The 24200-nt window shown below is 38.6% G+C and overlaps 1 protein-coding gene across 1 annotated transcript in view; it reads left to right on the top strand.

Annotated features, from left to right (window-relative positions):
- The first annotated feature begins 1678 nt into the window (after positions 1-1678).
- Positions 1679-24200, top strand: part of ATF7IP2 (activating transcription factor 7 interacting protein 2) — a 108106-nt gene continuing 85584 nt past the window's right edge. Inside the window, exon 1 of the mRNA XM_043979560.1 lies at positions 1679-1838. The gene's annotated coding sequence lies outside the window, so the exon portion shown is untranslated. The remainder of the gene's footprint in view (positions 1839-24200) is intronic.

Below are 24200 nucleotides of genomic sequence, written 5' to 3'. Positions count from 1 at the left end.
CCCTCCCCCTCACATACACACACTCATACACATCCACACACACACACAGTTCTACCTTCCCAGTTGGAGCTACACACCTGTACATGTACACATACACCACGCACATAAGTTTATTGCATAAGTGGAAACCAGGGCCCTCCCTGCCCCTCTCTCTCTCACACACACACACACACACACACTCACTCACACACAGATACATACAAACACACACACAGTTCTACCATTCCAGTTGGAGCTGTGCACCCGCATGCGCACACATACACCCCACACATAAGTTTATTGTCTAAGTGGGAACCTGAGCCCTCCCTCCCCCTCATACACACACACAGTTCTACCTTCCCAGTTGGAGCTGCACACCCGCACGTGCGCACATACATCCCACACATAAGTTTATTGTATAAGTGGGAACCTGGACTCTCCCTCCCCCTCACACACACTCTCATTCACACACAGATACATACACATAGTTCTACCATCTAAGTTTGAGCTGTGCACTAGCACGCACGCGCGCGCGCACACACACACACACACACACACACACAAGAGGGATATAGGGATATGACCCTCCACTGAGATGGAAAGTGCCCCCCCCTACAGCCTAGTGATCTGATCTCAAGGTCTTAAAGCCCCTTAAAGCCCCCTATTTCTCTCTCTCTCTGTTTTTTCTCTAGAGGGAGGCAATAACGGGAAGCTACTATCCCCCTTTCTAAATGAGAGGGACATAGGGATATGACCCTCCACTGAGATGGAAAGTGCCCCCCCCCTTTCGGCCTAGTGATCTGATCTCAAAGTCTTAAAGCCCCTTAGAGCTCCCTGTTTCTCTCTCTCTCTCCGTTTTTTTTTTCTAGAGAGAGGCAATAACGGGAAGCTACTATCACCCTTTCTAAATATAGGCATATCAACTGAAAAATTGCTTCATAGAGTCTGGACCGAGACATTATGTAAACATGATAAATTGTTGCAGAAACAGAAAATTTTGCAAAATAATCTATGGCTGGGGCACTCTGACCCAGGAGAGAGACTTATCGCTGAACATTCCAGGAGAATGATTTATTGCTGAACCCAATTACCGCATTTTGCTTAAAATAGATGTCTGTAAAGAGTATAAAAACTGGTTTTCTAATCTCGGTGTGTCACACCTCCTGGTTGTCCTAGTAAGTGTGGTACACCTTTCTTTCGAAAGAAATAAAATCAGTGCTTTGGCCTCCTTTCTCCTCAAGTTTCGATTACAGGGGTCGGTGGGTGTACTTCCCATCCCACTCACACACACACACACACACACACACACACACACACATACACACACACACTCACTGTTCTACCCTCCCAGTTGGAGCTGCACACCTTCACATGCGCACATACACCCGCACATAAGTTTATTGTCCAAGTGGGGAACCTGGACCCTCCCTCCCCCTCACACACACTCACACCCACTCCCACACCCAGTTCGACTGTCCTAATTGGAGCTGCACGCCTGTACGTGCGCACATACACCCCGCACATATTTATTGTATAAGACTCACACGTGTACGTACACACACACACACACACACACACACACACTTACACCTTCACGTCATTGCCCATTGGCTGGCCGCCAATAAACCGTCGGACGAAGCCTCCCTGCGATTGGCTGGGCGCCTCCCAGGCGTCGCCTCGGCAGTGGGCGGGCCGCGTGCCGGGGAGGACTAGGTGCAGAGGCTTCTTGCTCCAGTGTAGCTCCTCTGGGCCATGAGCGCTGTGTGCGGCGCTGCGGGACAAAGAATTAGGCTTCTAGAAGAGAAGGAGGGCGCGAGCTCGGGGTTCGGGGCGGCGGTCAGACGCCACACTTCGGCGCGGTACGTTGGGGCTCCGCGGAGGCAGGCAGGGATCATCGCGCCGGGTGGCCGTGGAGGACAGCGAGTGCTGAGCGGGCGGGAGTGGCGGTGGGCGGGCGGACGGGCCGGCGTCCCGGCGCGCGCTGCCCCGTCCCGTTCCTTGGCTCCTCCGAGCTTTTTGGTTGGCCAAGGGAGCCGGAGGAGTCGGGGCAATCTCAGCCGGGACTGGCGGCAATAAGGCTTCGGAAAGGAAAAAGGGGGCCGGTCCGCCAATTCCCTGCGGGTCTGGTCGGGTGCGCCCCCGACCCTCGCACCAGGGAGCCGCAGACGGGGGATCGCCGGGCTCCCCGGGCATGCCTTCGCACCCAGACTTGGAGTAGCCGTCCTACGTAGGAGGCACCCTCCTCTGTGTTCTCCCCAATACCGCCCCCTATCCCTGGATTTCGGCTCAGACCCTGGAGGAGAAACAGGTGTGCGAGGTTGAACTTCCCCCAGACCGGGAAGGGCGGGGATGGGTCGCAAGCTCTTTGAATCGTTTTTTAATCTGTACCCCACCTTGGGCCCTTCTGAAATCGGGGCTCCCCTGGGCTGCGGAAGGAAGGAAGGAGACGGGGGAAAGCCTGCCTTTGCTGAAGAGCTAAGTCGATGTTGAACTTCTCAAGAACGTCTCTTTTCGTAGGTAAAATGGACCCTGTGTCTTTTTCTCGAGAATGTTTTCTAAACCGCCCTCCCGAGATTTTAGGAGCTTGCTCTCTGAAGAAGTCAGGGGCCAGGCATAGAATCGCCCCATTTCCGAGTTGGCCGTCAGATCCAACTCGTAGTAGCTGAAAAAGAATTCCCTGCAACATCCCCCAACGAGTAACTCTCCAGCCTTTACTCGTAGACCTCCACTGAGGGAAGTCTGGAGGTTAGGATTAATTGTTTATTTCAAGCCTAAAGTTACTGACCTCTTTGCGACTTCCAACCATCATTCTGAGTGCAGGAACCCAAGAGAGCCAATCTTCCCCAGGGGACAGCCCTTCCAAGGGGGTGGTGTTTAGGTTCCTTCTCCCCCGTTCCCACATCTGCTTTTCTACAGACAAAACACCCCAGTTTCTTCAGTTTAACTGACAGTTCCTGGAAGAGAAAACTCCAGGGCCCCAGTTAGGAAACCCTGTGCTGTGTGAATCACTCTTATACTGCCTGAGTACCAGACTGAGCAAATATTTTGAAATCAGTACTTCCCCAAATTTGTATTATCAAAGATTTTGTTTGTTTTGATAAAAGTACTACAGATGAAAACGTAATAAAGAAATACACATCTGCATATTACATGCAATAAAAGTTGAGGTAACCAACCTATAGCAAGAATGAACTATTTCACTTCTTCCAGAGTATAAAGAAAATGACTAGGGACTGGGTTATATACAAAAAAAAAAAATAGAAGTCCCCATCCTCAAGGAATGTATTAAAAAATCTAGATAAATTACAGTTTTGTTTTTAATAAATATTGTTGGACTTTTTAATTTTTAATAAATATTTCCATGACTGCTTTTCTTATGTCTTTTCCACTTTGTTCATGAAATTCAAAGAATGGGGAATGATGTCAAGGAATATGTATAGATTTATTTTATCATCTCCCTTTTTCCTGGAATCAGCTATTTTCTGCAACTGTGATTTTTCTTACAAAAGAAAAATTCTGCATTTATCTCTGTTGCCATGCCACAATGTCATTATTCTACATGACTTAAATATGTACTATAATGTGTGGTTTTAAAAAATTTTGTTGGTTTGTAGACACAGTCCTATTGCATTATTTTAAATAGAGAATTTTTCCATTACTAGTTAAATATTTATAGAGTTAACAAGACATTATTACTCTAGGTAGCTGGAGCTTAGAAATATTTTCATCATCCTTTTTCTGTTATCCTAGTCAGTGATAACGTGGTGTAGAAAGAGCACTGCTTTTGAAGTCATGGAACTTAGATTCATATTCTATCTTTGCTGGTTACAGTTTTGGTGGTCGGTCTTAGGCAGATCAATTTCCCTGTGCCTCTGCTTTCTCATTTTGTAAAATGAGATGCTCAAACTAGATGGCTTGAGGTCCCTTCCAGCTCTACATCTACGAACTTATGTTTGGTGAAGATGATCTTAAAAAAAAAATCCTAAAAAATAAAACTGGGTAATGGGTGTTGAAGAAAACCCAAGAAGAAAGCTTACATCAAGAAAACTTTGAAATACAATACCGAAGCAATGGAATGAAAGAGTAATCGTTGATTTCAAATAAAAATATTTCTTTTTCATGTATTTAAGTAGCCAATTCAAAGAACATTCTTTTATTCTAATCAGTTAGACTTTTATTCTAATCCCTAGACTCCCCCCCAGAAAGTTTCAGAACTCCACATTCCCTACTCCAACCTAGTGAGCCTACTAAGCCATTCCTTTAATGTAGCTTACATGTAGGCCTTTGGATTGACTCCTCCCCAGTAGGTTTCAAGGTCTTAACTTGTTAATGGTACCTCCTATTCACTTGTTTGATTTCTCTGACTATATACTTTGACTACTTGTCCTATGACTTCAAACTGTTTCCCTAAATTCTGATCATCAGTTTCTGAACAACTCTATAGGTCTGATGGCCTACATTCTTTGTTTTTTGTAGGGCAATGAGGGTTAAGTGACTTGCCCAGGGTCACACAGCTAGTAAGTGTCAAGTGTCTGAGGCCAGATTTGAACTCAGGTACTCCTGAATCCAGGGCCGGTGCTTTACCACTGTGCTATCTAGCTGCCCCTGATGGCCTACATTCTTACCTTTCATTCACAGTTTTTTTCCTGGCCCCTCCAATTTGGGCTTATTACTCTTATCTTTGCCATCCATTACTGCCCATCCTTCCAAGGTGAGAAAAATGAGTTGAAATGTGTGAGATTACACATTTGTGAGATTGGTCTAAATCCAAGGATGTACATAAATATACAACCAAATTGAATCAGAATTAGTATTGAGTTCACTTTCTTCTGGTGCTGAATAGATGTATGTATTGTAGTAGATCCTACTGAAAAAGTTTCAGGTTCTTTGGATTGAATTTTTTAAAATTAATTTGTTATATTTTGAGTTCTGAGTTGTCTCCCTCCCTTTCTCTTAACTCCACATTACAGAAGGCCAACATTTGATACAGAACCATACAGCACATACTTCCATTTGAAGCTGAATAGCATTTTCCTTCTTACATCATAGATAATTCAAATGATCCTATTACTCAGAATAGCTTATTCATTCACAGTTACTCTTTGAACATTATTGCTGTTACTGTATATGATGTTCTCTTGGTTCTGCTTTTTTTACTGTGCATTATTTTATGCAAGTCTTTTCAAATTTCTCTAAAACCAACCTGCTCATCATTTCTTATAGAACCAGTAGTGTTCTATCACAATCATATACCACAAACTATTCAGCCATTCCTCAATTGATGGGCATCTCTCCAGCTTCCATCTCTTTGCTCACACAAAGACAGCTCCTATAAATATTTTAGAACATACAGCTTATTTTCCTTTTCCCCTTATCATTTTGAGAAATAGACCTAATATTCACATTGCTAGGTCAAAGGATATATGTAGTTTTATAACTCTTTGGGCTTAATTCCAAATTGCTCTCCAAAATGTTTGGATTAGTTCACAGTTCTTCCAACAGCATATTAGCATCTGAATTTTTCCACATTCCCTCCAACATTTGTCATTTTCCTTTTCTGTCATTTTAGTCAATCTTATAGGTCTGAGATCAATAATTCAGAATTTTTTCATATGATCATATATAGCTTTAATTTCTTCTTTCAAAAACTGCCTATTCATATACTTTGAAATTTATCATTTGGGAAATGACTCATTCTTATAAGTTTGACTCATTTCTTTACCTATTTGAGACATGAGGCCTTTATCTGAGAAACTGATTATAGAAACTTCCCCAATTGTCTGTTTTCCTTCTGATCTTGGCTACATTGGCTTTATTTGTACAAAAACTTTTAAAATATAATCAGAATTATCCATTTTCTATCCCATGATTCTTTTTTTAATTCATAAATTCTTCCCTTATCCATAAATCTTATAAGTATTATGTTCCACACTCTTCTAATTTACTTATGTCTTTTATGTCTAGGTCATATGTCTATCTTGACCTCATCTTGGTAAAATGGTGTAAGATTTTGGTCTGTACCTCGTTTTTGTTTTTTTTTTTTCTTCTCTCTTTTTTTTTTTTTTTAGTGAGGCAATTGGGGTTAAGTGACTTGCCCGGGATCACACAGCTAGTTAGTGTTAAGTGTCTGAGGCGGGATTTGAACTCAGGTACTCCCGACTCTAGGGCCGGTGCTCTATCCACTGCGCCACCTAGCTGCCCCTGTACCTCGTTTTTGACAGACTACTTTCCAGTTTTCTCAACAGTTTTTAACAAATAGTGAGATCTTACCCAAAATGCTTAAATCTTTGTGTTTATTAAACATGAAATTACTGTAATCCTTTATTGCTCCTGTATTGTATACCTAGTCTGTTCCACTGAAATATCATTCTGTTTCTTAGCCTGTGCTAGATAGTTTTGATAATTGCCATCTTACAGTACAATTTAATATTTGGTACTGCTAGACCTCCTTCCTTTACTTTTTTTTTTCAGGGCAATGGGGGTTAAGTGACTTGCCCAGGGTCACACAGCTAGTAAGTGTCAAGTGTCAAGTGTCTGAGGCCGGATTTGAACTCAGGTACTCCTGAATCCAGGGTCAGTGCTTTATCCACTGCGCCACCTAGCTGCCCCTCCCTTTACTTTTTAAAATTAATTCCTTTGATACTCTTGAACTTTTGTTCTTCTAAATAAATTTTGTTATTTTTTTCTACCAAAATTTTTTGTACCAAAATAACTTTTGGTAGTTTAATTGGAATGGCATTGAATAAGTAGATTAGTTTAAGTAGAATTGCTACTTTTATTATCTTAGTTTGGCCTGCCTGTGACAATATTTCTCCAAATAATTTAAATCTGACTTTATTTGTATAAAAATGTTTTATAATTATATTCATATAATTTCTGGGTTTGTCTTGTAGGTGTACTCCCAGGTATTTTATATTGTCTATAGTTATTTTAAATGAAATATCTCTTACTATCTCTTCTTTCAGGGCTTTGTTGATTATATGTAGAAATGCTGATATTATATGTAAATTTTATATACTACTACTTTACTAAAATTTTTCATTGTTTTGACTGACTTAGTTGAATCTCTAGGATTCAAAAGATGCAAAAAGATTTTTTTTTTAATTTCCTCATTGCCTATTCTGATTCCTTCAGTTTTTTTTCTTCTCTTGTTTGCTATTGCTAACATTTCTAGTACAGTATTGGATAATGGACATCTTTGATCTTATTGGGAAGAATTTTAGCATATCCCTATTACAGATGATGCTTGCTTATGGTTTGGGATAGATGTTTCTTATTTTAAGGAAAAATGAATTTATGCCCATGCTTTCAACTGCTTTTTTTTTTTGGTGGGGCAGTGGGGGTTAAGTGACTTGCCCACAGTAAGTGTCAAGTGTCTGAGGCAGGATTTGAACTCAGGTACTCCTGAATCCAGGGCCGGTGCTTTATCCACTGCGCCACCTAGCCACCCCCTCAGCTGCTTTTTAATAGGAATGAGTGTTGTATTTATCAAAAGCTTTTTCTGTTATTCCAAATTATTTAATATTGGGATTAGTTGATCTTTAAATGTTTAATAGAATTCACTTGTGAATCCATCTGGTCCTGATGCTTTTTTCTTAGGAAGATCATTTATGTTCAGTTCGGTTTCTTTTCCTAAAATAGGTTGATTTAAATATTAGATTTCCTTTTCTGTATTTTTGTGAATATTTTTCCATTTCACTTAAATTGTCCAATTTATTGGCATATAATTGAGCAAAATAATTCTTAATAATTGCTTTAGTTTTTTTCTTCATTGATAGCAAATTCACTCTTTTCCTTTTTGATACTAGTGATTTAATTTTCTTTTCTATTTTTTAATAATGCTAACCAATGGTTTATCTATCGACTCATTTTTTTTCCTGTAAAACCAACTCCTAATTTTATTAATTCAATGGTTTTCTTACATTCAATTTTATTAATTTTACATTTAATTTTCAAGATTTCCATTTTGAGGTTTAATTGGGGATTTTTAATTTGTTCTTTCACTTAGATTTTTAAAAATTGTATATCCAATTCATTGAGCTGTTCTTTCTCTAGTTTACTGATGTAAACATTAAACAATATAAATTTTCCTCTTAATATTGCTTTAGTTGTATCCCATAAGTTTTGATATATTTTCTTGATGTGGAAAATTAAACGTAGAAAGAGAGCTTTGACCTTGTCTGTAGCAGAAAGGCTCTGGCCTTGTCGTGTTCCAGCTGCAGTCCTATTTCTCCTTGTATGATAATCTCTGCCTTTGCCTTGGCATGATAAATTTGTATGTATCTTTCTTTCCTGTGATGACGACTATACCAAGCCCACTCTTTTTGTATATAACCAACTGGGCTAAAAGAATCAGGGCCTATTGGGGGCAGCTAGTGGTGCAGTGGATAGTGCACTGGCCTTGGATTCAGGAGGACCTGAGTTCAAATCCAGCATCAGACACTTGACACTTAATGGCTGTGTGCCTCTGGGCAAGTCACTTAACCCTCATTGCCCTGCCAAAAAAAAAATAAAAAAAGAATCAGGGTCTATTGTTGGAGGTCTGACCCCATGGGATAAACTCTCTCCACCTCCAGTACTTGGCTGAGTATTTTCTGTGTCTATCGTGCAGTAACACTCTCATCATCATATTGTTTTTATGACTTGTTCTTTAACCCACTCAACCTTTGGAATTAGGTTATTTGGTTTCTAATTAATTTTTAATTTGTGTTTCCATGGACCTTTATTAAATGTAATTTTATTGTATTATGATCTGAAAAGGATGCATTTTTAAAATTTCTGCTTTTCTGCAGTTGACTATAAGGTTTTTATGCCCTAATGATCAGTTTTTATATAGGTACATGTACCACTGAGAAAAAGGTATATTCTTTTTTATTGCCATTCAGTTTTTTCCAGATGTCTTTCTCATCTAGTTTATCTAAGATTCCATTCATCTCCTTGACTTCTTTCTTATTTACTTTTGGTTAGATTTATTTAGTTCTGAGAGAGGAAGATTGAAGTCCTCTACAGTTATAGTTTTGCTATTTCCATCTGTAATTCATTTATCGTTTTCTTTATAAATTTGGATGCTGTAGCATTTGGTGACCTGGATCCAAGTATGGCCAAAACAACAGAGTCCTGCCTCATTGCTAGCAAAGACATCTCTGTAATCTCCTTCTGTTCAATTGTTCCTCCCCTGCTCCCCCCCCCCCCCCTTACTGTCTGTGAGCTGAGTTCCAGAAGCAGTTACTGCTGCAGCTGATTCAGAAGCTCCCAGGGCTTGCTCCTGGTTTTCTATGGCTGATGCTGGGTCTATACTGGTGTGGCCTGTGCTAGACTGAGCTCCACTCTCAGCCCGGTATAACAGACCTTTCCTGCCAAACTTCCAAGTTGTCTTTGACTGAAAAATTTTCACCCCATCTATTTGTGGATTTGGCTGCTCCAGGAATTATCTTATGGCATTATTTGAAGGTATTTGGAGGGGTCTTGGGGAGAGCTCAGGCAAGTCACTGCCTTTCCTCTACCAACTTGGCTCTGCTTCCCCCATCCACTTTCAGGTTATAATTACTAGTTGTATAAAGCACTGGCTCTGGAGTTCAAATCCAGCCTCAGACACTTGACACTTACTAGCTGTGTGACCTTGGGCAGGTCACTTTACTCTCATTGCCCTGGCCCCCCCCATTTAAATAATTACTTGTAGATTTCTGACCTATTTTTCCCTACCTTCTCTCTCTCTTTACCCTATCTCTCCTCAGATGTTTAATTTACTTCTGACCACTGCTTCTCTAATCTGCATGCCCTTCTTAAGGGTCCTTCTCTTACCCTATTCTTTTTCTTTCCTGTTTTTCTTTAAGTTAAGAAGATTTTTATACCCAACTAGGTATATGTGTTATTCCCTCTTTTACCCAGTTCTTATGAGAATAAGGTTCCTGGAGTGCTGGTCCTCCTCCCTATCCTTTTCCTGCTCCTCCCTGTCCTTTTCCTGCTGTATTTTATGCCTCTTTTATGTGAAATAATTTGCTCCATTTTACCTCTCCATAGCCCCAATTTTTTTTTCAAATGCGGGAGAATGTAGAGGTCATGTTAGGCTACACATACCCAAATAAGACATACACATACACGTTTTGTTTTGCATCAGCAAGTTCAGAACTTGTCCCTATATAATGCCTGAGGCTGTCTTGTGTAACTTGCTTGCCAGGGTGCCCTCATCACCTTGTCCATAGTAGAGCAAAGTAAAAGGAGCTGTGGGGTAGGACTTTGAGATAAATAGAATGTTTTGGTCTCTGAAAGTAGAAGGAGGGGAACTGACTGACCCTGTCACTAGGCAAAATGTTGAAGAAAAATTCATCTTCGGTGCCCTCCTTTTCTGCATTTCTCGAAAATTTCTTAGTACTAGTCTGCTAGCTTCCCACTTAGACAACTTCTTTCTTATGTACTATAGGCCTTTCCATTCTTCTGAAATAAATTTAGTCTTTATCTCCCTTAATCCTTTAGTGTTAGTCTTGGTTCTGCCACTAAGTAGCTAATTGATAATAGGCATGTCTAAACATCTAAATGGTATTATATGGGATGGAGTGGAGGACTTGGAGTCAGGAATATCCGAGTTCAAATATTGCTTCAAACAGGTCTTAGCTTTATGACCTTGGACAAATCTTTTCACCTCTGAGCCTCAGTTTCATCTGTTAAATGAGTATAAAAGTAGCAATTACCTTACAGACTTTTAAATGCTATATTAACATTGGAATTTAAGAATACTTTGAAGGACCAAGGTGCCTCAGTTGGTATGGTGCATCTTTTTTTTTTCATAAGGCAAAGAAAATGAGATAGGATAAACATTTTTATTTCAAAGTAAAATTATATTTTTTGTATCAGTAGACATATCTGGTCCTTTTCGTGTTAATGCTAGCTAATAAGAATACAGTGATGATGCACTATCTTCTCTGACCATTATTTTTCTGAACTATGAAGTGAGGGTGTTGAACTAGGTGATTTTGAGGTTCCCTGCAGCCCTAAGATATTATTCCTAACTCCTCCTTCGCCTTCCCCCAACTACTTCCAGTTCCCTCATGCAGGCTTATTTGATCTTTTAGATTGTCTAACTCAGGGCTTCTTAAACTTATTCCACTCACAACCTCTTTTGTTCCAGAGAAATTTTTATGCAACCCCCTGGGGTACATAGGTATATAAAATAGATATACATAACCTTTTTTACTGTTGCCAAATTTTTTGCAACACCCACATCTCCCATATTCAGTTCCATGATCCCACATAGGGTCACAATCCACAGTTTAAGAACTTTTGTCTAACTAATGAGGAATTCAGTAATATGGAAAAGATATTGGTGGAAAGGACTTTGTAAATTGTGCTATTATCATACTGATTATATTACTATCATATAATTATATATGCTATGTATTATTATACATATATAATTACATTGTATAGTTATATCATATATAGTATATGTTATGTATACTGTATATTATATATGCTATAATATAATTATACTATTCATTATACTGATACCTTACTCCAGGGAAGGTGAAGAGTGAAAAAACATTTGTGGCACCCACTTTTCTTTCTGGTACAATTTTGTCTCTTGGCCATTCTTTTGAGATTAGAATAGGATAGCAGGGATGCAAAAAACTTTAGGAAAAAATTTGTGAAATAGGTGGTTTGTTTTAGGGTCTATGTCCCTTCATGTTTATTCCTAATTTTACTATATTTAGATGAATTTTTTTATTATTGTACCACTGTAGCATATGCAATATCCATTTGTCCTTCATTCTTTTTTTTTTTTTTTTTTTTTTTTTTTGCAGGGCAATGGGGGTGAAGTGACTTGCCCAGTGTCACACAGCTAGTAAGTGTCAAGTGTCTGAGGCTGGATTTGAACTCAGGTACTCCTGAATCCAGGGCCAGCGTTTTAACCACTGCTCCATCTAGCTGCCCCCGTCCTTCATTCTTACTGTGTGACTAGTATACCTCATGGTTTTTATCATATCTCTCATATTTTTATGTTGTTTCATGTGTACAATTCTTCATTGGTAGTATACCCTAGAGTATATTTAATTTTTTTTTTTGGCAGGGCAGTGATTAAATGACTTGCCCAGGGTCACACAGCTAGTAAGTATCAAGTGTCTGAGGCCAGATTTGAACTCAGGTCCTCCTGAATCCAGGGTTGGTACTTTATCCACTGTGCCACCTAACTGCCCCCTATGTAGGATATTTCTACTTATACATGTTTTTCCATTATCCTTTGGGTGAACCATAATTTTCTTCAAAGTTGATTCACAGGGGCAGCTAGGTGGCACAGTGGATAAAGCACCAGCCCTGGATTCAGGAGTACCTGAGTTCAAATCTGGCCTCAGACACTTGACACTTACTAGCTGTGTGACCCTAGGCCAGTCACTTAACCCCCATTGCCCCACAAAAAAGAAAAAAAAAGTTGATTTACAGTCATTCACTGGAAGAATATTAAGATTTTTTAAAATGAGTTGTTTTTTTCAAGGAGAAATTTAGAATCATTAAAAATACTGTGTGGTTTCCCCAGTGTAAGCCCCCATTTTTTCCCTCCTATATAATTCTGGGCTCAGATCATTATACATCTGCCTTGTCCAAGATTTTTATACTGATATATAATAGTTCTATGGCCGGCCATCCATCCATCCGTCTGTCTATCTATCTATCTAGATATATAGTGATAAGTATCCTTTATCCACTTGGTTTTTTTTCTTGTATGGTTAGTGAAGCCAAACTTTTCTGTGATTTTGGAGTTCGTTTAGAAAATCAGTGCTTGATAGACTTGATATAATGTCATCGTCATATAGCAGCTAGAAGACCTTACCATCTATAGGGAATCCCTCTCCCATTTGGACTCTGTACTGGCTATCTTTCATGACAGTGGCAAACATCTTTGATGAATAGACCTCTCTCCCTGCTTTAGAAGGTTGTTCATCTGAGATTTCGATTACATTTTTTGAGGAATGTTGAATGATTTTAACATGCATGGTATATCTTTTCAAAGAGCCCTTAATGCAGCATTTTTCTCTAATGAATCAGGTTTTTTTTGTCAAACTTAATCTTGTTTCTCTGAATATCAGTTTGATAGACTAAATGTGATCTGTTCTGGAGTATCATTTGCAAAATCCTGCTTGTTCCCATTTCATACCTTCACTAAAGATGTGTAGATTTTTCCCATAAATATTTTTGTGTAGTGTGACAGTAACCATATGGGTCAGTAATTATTGACATTTTCTTGATTGCCTTTCAGTAACAAGGTCTGAAATTTTTTTCAAGTTTTTGGTACTTTTTTTATTTTATATTTTATCTTTTATATTTGAGAGTCAGCCCCCTTGATGCATATAAAGTTGTCTCACCTCCAGTATAGATATCTTCAATATAAACTTGTGGTATAGCTGCTCTATTTTTTTAAAAAATGCTATTTATACTTTCTTGTGCCTTACATTAGGAGTTCTAATGTAGTGGTTCCACATTTCAAATTAGTTATGAATTACCTTTTACCACAATTGTATTATTCCATGGGTAATTCTGGGTTTGCCTATTGAAGCCTCATGGTGTTTTAAGTAGGGTACATAAATATAGGTGACATCAAAAATGAAATTATTAAAACAGGAAAAATATAATTTAATCTACAGTGGTTCACCTTGTGGCTTATGCTATTATCTATAAACATAGGAGACATCTCATAGTTTTTTAAAAAATAATTAAAAAAAAACCCAAGTATTTATTCTTTCCTACCCTCCCCTGAAAAAAGGAGAACATTAAATATGCCTTGACAATATCCAAAACTATGCCTCATTTTTTGCAATATGAGTCTATCACTCTGTTAAGAGCTGGATAGCATGCTTCATCTTTGATTCCTTAGAATCATGGTTGATCATTGCATTAATAGGAGTTTTACATCTTAAAAAAGTTGTCATCTTTAACGATCTTATTATTGTATCAATTGTTCTCCTGGTTCTGCTCACTTCACTCTGCATCAGTTCATATAAATCTTTCCAGATTTCTCTGAAATTTGTCCCTTTCTTTACTTCTTATAGCATAATAATATTCTTTACATTCTTATTTGATAACTTGTTTTTATATTATAATATGTCAATTGATGGGTACCTCCTTAGTTTCCTATCTTTAGCCACACAAAAAGGGTGCTACAGCGGGCAACTAGGTGGAGCAGTGGATAAAGCACCAGCCCTGGATTCGAGAGGACCTGAGTTCAAACCCAGCTTCAGACACTTGACACTTACTAGCTGTGTGACCCTGGGCAAGTCACTTAACCCCCATTGCCCCAGAAAAAAGAAAAAAGAAAAGTTGCTGCAAAAAATAATTTTGAAACCTATGGATTCTTTTCTTCTTTCTTTGATCCTGGGATATAATACCTAGTATTATTTGTTGTCATTGGTTGTTTTTTGTCCTTTGTTCTGGAAGAGGACCATGACATCAAGAGGTGATGTCATGACTTGCAGTGAATTGGATTTAAGTGAGGCAGGGCTGTGCAAAGTCACCAGCTTCTCTCTCTCCTCTAAAGCCATCTGGGTCCAGTGGCAAGATCAGGATGACTGGAGATGGCCCATATTGCAGTGAGAGACCTGAGCCTTTTTGAGCTAGTCTTTCCTAGGTCTCACTTTGCCTGAGGCAACACCCATTCGGTGATTAAGGCTAAATAAGAAATGAAGCAAAGAATGGCCTTTTCTATTTGTCAGCAATAGTAAATAAAGAAAATCTGAGAGGGGAGGACCCTCAGGGTTTCTTGCCAAAATAAAAACAATTGCTATTTACACTCACTCTGAGACCTGAGGAGACCAAATCAGGACCAAATGAGGCTTGGACTGGGATCGATTGTTGGCCAATCAATGAGAGCCAGAATGATTTGGGATCCAAAAAAAAAAAAATCTAGCCTGTAAACCCCAAGACATTTTGTGAGGTTTAAGCAATGAAAACTTATATTCCTTTTGGTAGAGCACTTGCAAGTAAGTGATTATCACTGAATCAAAGAATATGTATAACTTTTTAGATATAGTTACCAATTACTTTTCACAATGGCTGAAACAGTATGCCATTCTACCAATGGTACATTAATGGCCCTTGGTTTCTCTTGGCCCCTCCCCCATTTTTCATTTTTCTTTTTTTGTGTTAACTTTTCCAATCTGATGGTACCTTAGGTATTTTAATGATTTGCAACAGTTTTTCATATGGTTATTAATAATTTGGTTTCTTCCTTTAAAAACTTCCTTTTGATCATTAATAGCTGGGAAATAGCTCTTATTATAAATTTGAATCAATTCTTTATCTATACCACTAGAAATAGATGGGTATTAGAACGTGAAATAGGTAGATAGTCAGAAATTTAACACATTTGATTTGAGTAAGGACCAGTCAAGTAGAACCAACAGTACCACAGGGAACTAGGTGAATAATCATAGAATTATTTTGGCTTTTGCAGTTTGGGTTTAAAGGTGTGTCAGAAAGCTTGTAGTGGAAAGTATGGATCTAAGAGATGATTTTGGCCATTTTGACTGGAGTAGGGGTATGAGTGGGATCTATCATGGACAGAGAGTCAGCTCTTTATTGGAACCTTTTAATGAGTATATAATTGCCTAATGAAAGATCATAGATGGACCCTTCCTGATGGGGAAAAGAGGCTTCCTTGATGTATAGAATTAGAGGTCACAAATTTGATTGTTGGAATGTAATATTCTCGTACAAAGGTCATTAGACCTAGGATGTCAGTTATGACAGTTATACTGGGGAGGATTAGTGAGTATCTCATGACAGCCACTATGTGTGGAAGCTTTAGTTTCAGAAGCTATATTTTGGATATGCATTTCTATCAAGAAGAAAGAGTCTGGCCAACTCAGCCTTGTCTGAAATAGGATCTTCATACAGACCTTAGTCAGGCTGGTGGTTGTTTTTTTTTTTTAATATCCTGGTTGGTTCTGTCATTGTTGCTACTGTTCTGTGGATGCTTAGAGCAGCATAAACTTTCTGGAGTAATTGACCCCTGAAGTAATGATAAGCCTGATCTTTATCATTCTGACTAAATCCAAAGCATGGGATGACTTCATGGAACAGTTTTTTGGTTACCATAGTGCCATTAACTTTCCAAGAGGAGAATATTTCAGGTCATCCACTACAGAGGGAGATCATAACATTGTGTGTGTGTGTGTGTGTGTATCTTGCCTGGAGGGAAGATTAATAAAATCTTGTTGGGGGCGGGAGAAGGGCCAAATGTTCTTGTGTATAAAATATGATTCTGTGGGACATTTCCCAGGTAGATGTGTCAGACATATCAGATTTCTTTTTTCTGCAAGGAAGAACAAACCATGGATACACACACACACACACACACACACACACACATATACATACATATAGTGTTGCTAAGCATTTTCTGCTTTGGCATCATTTGCAAGAGATGTTGTCATGGGTAAGAAAGAATGAGGAGTGATTGGGAGGCCATGAGGAAGTTTCTAGAGCAGATTGGGGTATAAATATAGCACCCAGTTTGGACTGAAGTTCATTCTTGGTCTTCAATGTGTCATTCTGGAATAAATCTAGAAAAGGAGTTGGAAAGGACAGTAGAGAAATTGGGAGCCAGAAGGAAGTTAAAGTGATCATGGGAACTTTTGCCTCAGTATCAGCACATAGGTTTCCTGAGGCAACATCAACGTCAGTAGTATAGTCCCTACACCAAAGGAATAAAACTGCAGAAGGCAAGAGAATGACAGAAGTAATTCACTTATAAGAGGGGCCATAGGAGATAAGAGTCTTCACAGCTATATGGAAGCCTGGTGTTTCTGTATTAAACCAAAGATACAACAGACACCAAAGGCATAACAACTGTCAGGATAGATTGCAAATGATAGACCAGAAGCCAAGGTACAAGCATGTATTAGTGCAGAAGAAAGTTTTGCAGCTTGCATACTAGCTATAACAATGTAGTATAAGATTCACTAACAACGGGAGCAGTACTCTGTTGCATTGCCCATACTTTGATCTAGGACATAGTCCTGGGTTTCAGTCCTGGAGTTTGTGACCTCAGCTGGGACCCTGGTCACAGTTCCAGGGCAGAAAAGAGTACTCGTGGTCACTTACAGATCTTAGCACAGGCCAGAAGAGTAGTAAACACACTTCTTCCTAGATCACACCACCTATGAAGAACTGAAAACTTACAGGTCCCCAAAATTATCTCTTAAAATAGCTGCACAAAAAAACATGAGGCTTGGGACAGTGCTCCCTCCACTTTGGAAGGAAAGCCCCACTTTAGCATAGAGTTAAAAGTCAAGAAATAGGGGGCAGCTAGGTGGCTGTGTGACCCTAGGCACTTAACCCCAATTGCCTCACTAAAAAAAAAAAAAAAGTCAAGAAATAGACTGGGGAAATTAGCAAACAGCAGAAAAAGATCCTGACAATAGAAAGTTACAATGGCGATAAGGAAGACAAAAACACAAGCTCTGAAGAAGACAACGCATCAAAACTGCTACATCTAAAGCCTCAAAGAAAAATATGAATTGGTTTCAGGCTATGGGAGAGTTCAAAAAGGATTTTTTTTTTTTTTTTTGGTGAGGCAATTGGGATTAAGTGACTTGCCCAGGGTCACACAGCTAGTAAGCGTCAAGTGTCTGAGGCTGGATTTGAACTCAGGTACTCCTGACTCCAGGGCTGGTGCTCTATCCACTGCACCACCTAGCTGCCCCTTCAAAAAGGATTTTTAAAATCAAGTAAGAGGGATAGAAGAAAAATTAGAAAAATAAGTGATGCCAAAAAATTTTTAAAAAAGAAAGAAGAAAGGGTCAACGGCTTTTATATAAGCCCCCCAAAATACTGAATAAAAATAACACCTTAAAAAATAGAATAAGTCAAATGGTAAAAGAGGCACAAAAATCCATTAAAGAGAAGAATACGTTGAAAAGAAGAATTGACCAAATGGAAAAAGATATACAAAAATTCACTGAAGAGAAGAACTCCTTTAAAAGCAGAATTGGCCAGAAAGAAAAAGATGTACAAAAATCCCCTGAAGAAAAGAACCCCTTAAAAAGTAGAATTGTCTTAATGGAAAAGGTGATACAAAAGCTCATTGAAGAAAATAATTCCTTAAAAATGATAATTGGGCAAGTGAAAGCAAATGAACCTTTGAGGCATCAAGAAACAATAAAACAAAATCAAAAGAATAAAAAAAGAGAAGGAAATGTAAACTATCTCATCGGAAAAACAACTGACCAGGAGAGATAATTTAAGAAGTACTGGACTGCCTGAAAGCCACGATCAAAGAAAAGGGGGGGGGGAGGGGGGCTAGACATTGCCTCTCAAGAAATTATCATGGAATACTGCCCTGATGTTCTAGAACCAGAAGGTCGAATAGAAACTGAAAGAATCTAACTCTTGAAAGAGATCCCAAAATGAAAACTCCCACAAATATTATAGCCAAAATCCAAAGCACCTAGCTCAAGGAAAAGTAATATAAGCAGCCAAAAAGAAACAATCCAGATATCATGGAGCCATACACAAGATTTATCACTTTTTAAAGGATTGAATAGCTTGGCATATGGTATTTTGGAGAGCAAAAGAGCTAGGATTACAACCAAGAATCACCTACCCAGCAAAACTGGGGGGTGCGGGGAATGGATATTCAGTAAAATAGAGAATTTTAAAGCATTCCTAATGGAAAGACCAGAACTGAATAGAAATTTTTACTTCCAAATACAAAACATAAAAGAAGCATAAAAAGATAAACTGGAAAGTGAACTCATAGGAGATTCAATATTGTTAAACTATTTACATTCCTAAATGGAAAAATAATACTTGTGATTCCTAAAAACATTCTCATTATTAGGGTAGTTAGAAGGAGTATGCATAGACAGAGGGCATGGGTATGAGTTGAATATGATGGGATCGTTATCTTAAAAAACAAATATAGGGATGAGAAATAGGAATGTACTGGGAGAAGGGGAAAAGGAGAGGTAGAATGGGGTACATTTTCTGACATAAAAAAGACATGAGGGGCAGCTAGGTGGTGCAGTGGATAGAGTATTGGCCCTGGATTCAGGAAAACCCAAGTTCAAATCCAGCCTCAGACACTTGACACTTACTAGCTGTGTGACCCTGGGCAAGTCACTTAACCCTCATTGTCCTGCAAAAAAAACAAAAAAGGCATGAAAGAGTTTTTATAGTGGAGGGAAAGATGGGGGAATTAAGGGGTGTGTGCATGACCCTTACTCTCAGAGGAATTGACTCATAGAGAATAACATACACACTCAGTTGGGTATAGAAATCTATCTTACCTTACAAGAAAAGTAGGAGGTTAAGGGGATTGGGGGGTGGGGGGGTGGGGGGAAACGGTTCTGATAGAAAGGAGGGAAAATTGGGGGTGGGAAAAGTCAGAAGCTAACATTCTTGACTACCTTTACCACAAGAACAGTACTTTCCAGTTAGCACAATAATTCCATAACTCACAGGTTGTTTGATATGATATCAGGTAGATAAATTGATGATTGTCATACCTCCACCATGCCCAACAACTGAATATTACAGATCAAACAACTTAGCTGTTCTTATAATACTTCCCTATTCCTGTAAATCTCATGAATAGTTGCTAGTATCATGAATATGTGTTAACCTCATGAATATAGTTCCTCTTTTACTAGTATCAAAATGAGTTATATAAAACCCCAGTTTGGCTTTGGTCAGTGAGAGAACATTGGTTTTGGTTGTTGGCAGTTGCTAGTTTTGCTAATAAATTGAATGTGGTTGGAATTCTCGCCTCTGTCTCTATAACAGATTTTACTGTCACATTTGTCTAACCATAAGCAAATCACTAACCCTGCCCCCCACCTGTTTCCTTGTCTGTAAAATGGGGATAATAGCACCTCCCTCACAGGTTATTGTGAAGCTCAAAGGAGATACGTAAAATGCTTTGTACACCTGAAAACCTTTTATAAATGCTGGCTTTTATTTTTACATTCATGATCATAGAACATGAAAGATTTCTTATGGTCAAGCATGGACAGATCAGGGTCAGAGGAGAGATAAATGGATCTTGAAGTAAACAATTCCTCATTTATATCAGCTTCAGAAATAGGGTCAGGGGAATTATTCTCAGTCAAGTCTTTGAATGAACTGAAAAATTAAGGGCCCACTGCCTATAGGAATTCACAGTTCCTTGGGACCCTTGTAACTTTTTTAGTGCATGGTGTAGGCCAAAGCTTCTTAAACCATGGGTTACAACCCCATATGGGGTCGTGTAACTGAATGGGTCATGAAAAATTTGGCAACATTAAAAGGTTATGTATATCTATTTTAAATACCTATATACAGGGGTTGTGTAAAATTTTCTTGGGCAAAAAGGGGTTGTGGAAAAAGTTTAAGAAGCCTTGGTGTAACCAAGTGAAAAATAACTTGTATGTGATTTGTGCTCATGATCTTAAGACTTTCTGAGATCACATGACAAAAATAGGTAACCTGAGTTTGGCATAACTGAAGTTGGATTTAGAGGGTTTATGTCCCAGAAGGGTCGGATGGCATGAGAAAAACAATTGCCAGTATAACATAATAATAATAATAATAATAATAATAATAATAATAATAATAATAATAATAATAATAAATAATATGTATTTCACAGTGACAGTTTTTATGTGATAATGTCTTGAGAATCTTGGTTCAGCCTCTGGCTTTACAAAGGGTTTCATAAAATCCCTTGGGGACATTGAGTCCAAATTATCTGAGTAGTATCATGAGTGGATTTATAATGACTAAGGAGACAAAGTCCTAGCAATGCAATTTTTTTTTAACAAATCACACATAGCAAATTGGGTCCAGGGCCCCTCAGCAGGCACAAAGACTCTGAATACAGATTGTATACAAATTTTTATACATTAAAGGAAAACAAAGATGTGAATAGGACATAAAGCTTGAGTAGCCTTATTCCTTATTAGAAGAAAGATTTGGGTCTCTTTGAGATGGGAGGGGAAGAGCAAACAAATAGAATTCCCTAAAATCAGGTGATTTACTGAAAAACAAAACTCTCTCAAAATGAAAGTTATTTACAAAATGGAGTCAGTTTGGCTCTCATAGTAGAATTAACTTGAAAATAGATACTGAATTTCAGTGAACAGGAATTAAAAAGAAAGCATTAGATCAGGGTAGGTGAAATATTTTGCAGTGGAAGATACGGCAGAGAAAACTATGCCTAGATATAGAACTACCAGATAATTGTGAATAACAGTTATTAGTGGCACCTCAATTCTTGTACACATCTGTAGACAAGAATTATCAGGGTGAATCTTAACATGTTTGACTACAGGCAAATAGGAATTTTATGTAGTGAATATAAGCACTGTCAGTAGAAGCATACTTTGGACCCTATTCTTGGACCAGTGGTTTTCTCAGCCTTTTGCCCATTGGCAGTAGTGGGAGAGAGCTTCCCAGGCTTTACCTTAAGAGAACACTAGGCGGGGCAGCTAGGTGGCGCAGTGGATAGAGCACAGGCCCTGGATTCAGGAGGACCTGAGTTTGAATCCGGTCTCAGACCCTTAACACTTACTAGCTGTGTGACCCTGGGCAAGTCACTTAACCCCAATTGCCTTACAAAAAAAAAAGAGAGAGAGAGCGAGAACACTAGGCTAGTGTTTTTGTTGTTTTTTTTTTTTCAGAAAGCCTGAAGTTTTTAAGTCTTTTAGACAAAAATAAATCCTAGACCTAATTCAGCTGTTGGAACAAAGAGAGGGCTTCTTTAACTGTTTGAATTGCTGGATTTTTACTAAACCTTAGCATAGTGTTGTCAATGATCAAATTAATACATTCAGTTACATGAGGTAGTTATACAATCTATAACACTTCTTATCACCATGTGTCTGGATCAAAGCCAAATTTAGTATGTGTTCATGACACCTGAAAAATGTCATGGAAAGATTATCATACCATATCTCATGGTTTCGAGACAGCCAGTGATTGTTCTAGGCCACAGGTGATTAGACTGAGTGAGACACAAAGAAAAGAAGTTCAGATAAATTAGGTTATTTTAGGAGGGAGAGAGGAAGGAACTGGACTGCTCTACATAGTCGCCATCATAAGCAAACCATGGACTTACTTGTACCCGTCTCTCCTCTTGTTGCACACATATTCTCTCCAGGGCCTGCAAGCTTACTGTAAGAGTCAGTTATGTCTCTGAAATGATAAGTTTCCATACTTCATAAATCTCATATTAATTTCACCAAAGATAGGATGATGGTAAAAATGCATGTTATACTGCATAACTGAGGATATACTAGTAATCTATACAATAATTCCAAACCATACCCAGAGTATAATGACATATAAATGATAAATGAATGTAAATAGCTAATTATATTAGATATTTTTACATTATCTTCTTTTAGCAAGTAAACCACATCATCTTATACATGAATTCTCTAGTATAACGGTAACAGATACTTAAAGTGGTGATCAATTTATCAAAAAGAAATAAGGCTTCAGTTAGCAAGATTCAATATTCAATATGTTCATTGATAGATCAAGCTAGAATTTGGGGTATGCCACATTGTTTTAACTGGTTCCCCAATTCTCTGCATGTCAAAGTGGCAGGGGTTTCTGAATTGTCATTGATTTTTCTAATGCTGTCATAATGTTTTCTATGGTAGAAAATGTGGCGTTCTCTAGCATCAGCTTTGTCTGTGCCACTGATTTTCAATAGGGGCTGATTCAACTGATGAACTACCACATCAGCTTGTTCTGTCTAGCAAAGGCTACAATCGTTTAATTTCCTCCCAACCTACCCGGTTGTCTTAAGTCCTCAACATATTTTTCAAAAGAAGTCATTTATTCTAAAAGACTCAAATTCAATTCTATGGTTAATCATATAAGAAGCAGATTCTTGTCTGTGTCTGAGATGATTCCTACAGTGACCTTGCAGCTGGTCTGCTAAGGACCTAAAAAGGCAATTTCCATCTCCCAATACTTTAGGAAGACTGAGTCCCAAAGCATCAAATGGGAACTGCCTGTTGCCCCTGGGCTCTCTATTCTCTTTAACAGTTGCTATTGTTAGGGGGTTTTGCTCTTCAGTGTCTATTTGAGTTTTATCTGAAATCTCTTTACCTATGAATGGTGCAGGCTTTACATGAGAACAATGAATCCAAGAGTCTTTTTCACCAATTTTAATGGCAGTAGGAGTTGTCAATAATACCTGAAAAGGTCCCTCCCAAGCAGGCTGGGTTCCACTGGTTCTCTAAAAATTCTTTACATATATTTTATCTCCTGGATTTAAATTATGCAATGAAAAGTCTAAGGGTCCTGCCTGGACCACAGCTCTTGCTTCATGAAGTTCACGTAGCCTAGTTTGTGATTCCTGTATATAGGAGGCAACAGAAGTATCACTTCCCACCAGTGATGTATAAACTGGGGAAAAAGTTTTAGCTTGGATAGGAGGGTGACTAAGCGTTTCATAGGGAGATATATGAAGTTCTCCTCTTGGTCTTCTGCATAGATAGAATAATGCCAATAGTAGAACATCAGGCCATTTCAAATGGGTTTCAGTACATAATTTGCCAATCATACTCTTAAGCTCTTTATTCATACGTTCAACTTGGCCTGAACTTTGTGGATGGTAGGGCGTGTGGAATTTTGGAGTCACTCCCAAGAAAGAGTAGATTTGGGATAAAATCGAATCAGTAAAATGTGTGCCTTTGTCAGAATCAATTCGGGCTGGTGGACCAAAACGAGGGACTACCTCTTTAAGAAGAATTTTGGCAACAAAGGCAGCTGTGGCTCGGGGGCTGGGAAATGCCTCCACCCACCAAGTGAGTTGATCAACTATTACAAGGCAAAATTTATAATGTCCTGCTTTTGGCATTGTAATATAGTCAATTTGCAAGTGCTCAAAGGGTGTATATGCTAGAGGACGCCCTCCATAAGCTTTGGCCTTAAAAGCATGCTGATTATAAGATTGACATGTGGAACAGCCCGAGCAGATTCAAGATGCTGTGTTAGTCACACCTGGTGTTATCCAGGTTCTCTTAATAGAGTATACAATGCTTTGTGTACCAAAATGGCCTTTTTTGTGAACAGAGAGGCGTACCTGGTGATAGAATTTCCGGGGAAGAAGTGGCTTACCTTCCAGAGACACCCAGATGCCATTGATCTGTTTTGCCATAAATTTCTTTCTCCATTTTCCCACTTCTGACTCATCATAAGTTAGTTTAAGAGGAACATCCTTAGAAGGTAAGAGGTTA

Source organism: Dromiciops gliroides, chromosome 1 (assembly GCF_019393635.1).
Source record: "Dromiciops gliroides isolate mDroGli1 chromosome 1, mDroGli1.pri, whole genome shotgun sequence".
NCBI lineage: Eukaryota > Metazoa > Chordata > Mammalia > Microbiotheria > Microbiotheriidae > Dromiciops > Dromiciops gliroides.
The sequence above is the reverse complement of the archived record's forward strand: the minus strand, read 5'-3'. Positions and strand labels throughout refer to the sequence as shown.